At 43.9% G+C, this 931-nt stretch overlaps 1 protein-coding gene across 1 annotated transcript in view; it reads right to left on the reverse strand.

Annotated features, from left to right (window-relative positions):
* The window catches only part of impg1b (interphotoreceptor matrix proteoglycan 1b), a gene marked incomplete at its 5' end in the record, with an annotated part of 16,392 nt that overhangs the window by 10,919 nt on the left and 4,542 nt on the right, over window positions 1-931 (reverse strand). The window lies entirely within an intron of this gene.

Raw genomic sequence — 931 nt, forward strand, 5'->3', positions numbered from 1 at the left:
GGAGAGTTGAGATCCGTGTCACTCCATTGTGCCCTCCACTAGATTCATCTCTGTCTTTAGGGGTTTGGCCGCTCTCCACAGGGACCGGCAAAGACTCCACATCTGCTTCTGGTGCAAAGCCTTGGACTGTATCCTCATGAGATGATGATGTGGGGACTGGGACTGCTGTTTCTATCACAGACACTTGTGTTACTGTAAAGCCTGTAGACTCTGGTAGGTCATTGTTGACCTCAGTAGGTGTATCAGTAATCACTTCCTCAGGTAGGCAGTCTGGAGTTGGCAAGGGAAGTTGCTCGCTCTGTAGCTCTGGTTGTTCCTCAATGACTCCATCATCAGGTCCTTGTAAAACAAAACATATCAGGAGAGAGGTTCTATAACCAGAAGGACATAATTTTGGGATTACAGAAACATATAGGTAGGCTTATGTACAGGGTATTAATATGTCATGTTTTGCTGTTTGAGCTGTTGCTTATCGGGTCCTATTTTTCTGGATGTCACTGCTTTGATGATTTGACTGTTCAAGGCTGTCATGTGTTTAGTCTACTCTGTAAACTGTGTTATGTTTGTAATGAGTCAACCAGGGGGCAGATTCATACTTCTTAATGGGCTTTAATATCATGTATTTGTGTCTCCTGCCCACAACAGCAATATGCATATCATCCCACCAACAGTAGAATCACAACTTAGGAGCCAGACAGTGATGGCAAAGTAGGCAGAGTACATGTTAAGTCCTTTAATTCCGAGGTGCTTCCTGCTTTCTGTCAGCAGCGCTAAATGGTTTCCACACCGCAGTCTAATGTTTGGTTAACCAATAAAGCTTTGAACTTCAACATCCTGCTTTAAAAACTCAAGTCTTTTACCTTCCCCATCATGTTCAGTCAGCATTATCACCTCCACCTCTGACTCTGCCTTCTCTTCTTGCTGAGTGTTA

Source organism: Monopterus albus, unplaced genomic scaffold (assembly GCF_001952655.1).
Source record: "Monopterus albus unplaced genomic scaffold, M_albus_1.0 scaffold13.1, whole genome shotgun sequence".
Classification (NCBI taxonomy): Eukaryota; Metazoa; Chordata; class Actinopteri; order Synbranchiformes; family Synbranchidae; genus Monopterus; species Monopterus albus.